The following is a 2,240-nucleotide window of genomic DNA, read 5'->3' on the forward strand; positions in this document are numbered from 1 at the left end:
ATTTCTTATCTTTTTCAGAACCACCTAACTACTTTTCTCTCTCTAATTTTCGAAAATTCCTCACCCCTTTTCAAAATTCTTTTAATTAACTAATTGTTTCAAATTTTAATTTTAATTTCTTCTTTTAATTTTTGAAAAATCACTAACCATTTTTCAAAAACAATTTTCGAAAATTCTCTCCCTCTCATCTCTTTCTATTTATTTTATTTATCTACTAACACTTCTCTTCTACTCAAAATTCGAACCCTTTCTTCTACTCTGTGTTCGAATTTTTCTCTTCTTCATTCTTATTCTTCTCTTCTTCCACTCACATAAAGGAATCTCTATACTGTGACATAGATGATTCCTCTTCTTTTCTGTTCTCTTCTTTTTCATATGAGCAGGAGCAAGGACAAGGAAATTCTTGTTGAAGCAGATCCTGAACCTGAAAGGACTCTGAAGAAGAAGCTAAGAGAAGCTAAAGTACAACAATCCGGAGAAAACCTTATAGAGAATCTCAAAAAATAAAGAGACATGGCCGAACCCAATAACAATGGTAGAGGCGCAAGGAGGATGCTTGGTGATTATACTACACCTACTTCCAATTTTTATGGAAGAAGCATCTCAATTCCTACCATTGGAGCAAACAATTTTGAGCTGAAGCCTCAACTAGTTGCTCTAATGCAACAGAACTGCAAGTTTCATGGACTTCCATCAGAAGATCCCTACCAGTTTTTAACTGAGTTCTTGCAGATCTGTGATACTGTTAAGACTAATGGAGTAGATCCTGAAGTCTACAGGCTCATGCTTTTCCCTTTTGCTGTGAGAGACAGAGCTAGAACATGGTTGGACTCACAACATAAAGATAGCCTGGACTCTTAGGATAAGCTGGTCACGGCCTTCTTGGCCAAGTTCTTTCCTCCTCAAAAGCTGAGCAAGCTTAGAGTGGATGTTCAGACCTTCAGGCAAAAAGATGGTGAATCCCTCTATGAAGCTTGGGAAAGATACAAGCTGTTGACCAAAAAGTGTCCTTCTGACATGCTTTCAAAGTGGACCATTTTGGATATATTCTATTATGGTCTATCTGAGTTCTCTAAGATGTCACTGGACCATTCTGCAGGTGGATCCATTCACCTAAAGAAAATGCCTGCAGAAGCTCAAGAACTCATTGACATGGTTGTAAATAACCAATTTATGTACACCTCTGAGAGAAATCCTGTGAGTAATGGGACGCCTCAGAAGAGGGGAGTTCTTGAAATTAATGCTCTAAATGCCATATTGGCTCAGAAAAAAATGTTGACTCAGCAAGTCAACATGATTTCTCAGAGTCTGAATGGATTGCAAAACGCATCCAACAGTACTAAAGAAGCATCTTCTGAAGAAGAAGCTTATGATCCTGAGAACCCTGCAATGGCAGAGGTGAATTACATGGGTGAAGCCTATGGAAACACCTATAATCCCTCATGGAGAAATCATCCAAATTTCTCATGGAAGGATCAACAAAAGCCCCAACAAGGCTTTAATAATGGTGGAAGAAACAGGCTTAGCAATAGCAAGCCTTTTCCATCATCTTCTTAGCAACAGATAGAGAATTCTGAGCAGAGCCCCTCTAGCTTAGCAAACATACTCTCTGATCTATCTAAGGCCACTCTAAGTTTCATGAATGAAATAAGGTCCTCCATTAGAAATTTGGAGGCACAAGTAGGTCAGCTGAGTAAGAAAATCACTGAAACTCCTCTTAGTACTCTCCCAAGCAATATAGAAGAGAATCTGAAAAGAAAGTGCAAGGCCATTGATATAATCAAAATGGCCGAATCCAAAGAGGAAGGGGAGGACATGAATCCCAATGAGGAAGACCTCAGGGACATCTCCCAGACAGAAAGGAGTTCCCTATTGAGGACCTAAAGGAATCTGAGGCTCATATAGAGACCATAGAGATTCCATTAAACTTTCTTCTATCATTTATGAGCTCTGAGAACTATTCTTCCTCTGAAGAGGATGAAGATGTAACTGAAGAGCAAGTTGCTCAATGTCTAGGAGCCATCATGAAGCTGAATGCCAAGTTGTTTGGTAATGAGACTTGGGAAGATGAACCTCCCTTGCTCATTAGTGAACTAAATACATGGGTTCAACAAACTTTACCTCAAAAGAAACAAGATCCTGGTAAATTCTTAATACCCTGTACCATAGGCACCATGACCTTTGAGAAGGCTCTGTGTGACCTGGGATCAAGTATAAATCTTATGCCACTCTCTATAATA

The 2,240-nt window shown here is 39.0% G+C and overlaps 1 non-coding gene across 1 annotated transcript; it reads right to left on the minus strand.

Moving 5' to 3' along the window:
- Positions 1-915: 915 nt before the first annotated feature.
- Positions 916-1,023, minus strand: LOC127739853 (small nucleolar RNA R71). Its single transcript, XR_008000595.1, has one exon. It is a non-coding gene; the product is annotated as a small nucleolar RNA R71 (small nucleolar RNA).
- Between the last annotated feature and the right edge of the window lie 1,217 nt (positions 1,024-2,240).

Source organism: Arachis duranensis, chromosome 6 (genome assembly GCF_000817695.3).
Source record: "Arachis duranensis cultivar V14167 chromosome 6, aradu.V14167.gnm2.J7QH, whole genome shotgun sequence".
Lineage (NCBI taxonomy): Eukaryota > Viridiplantae > Streptophyta > Magnoliopsida > Fabales > Fabaceae > Arachis > Arachis duranensis.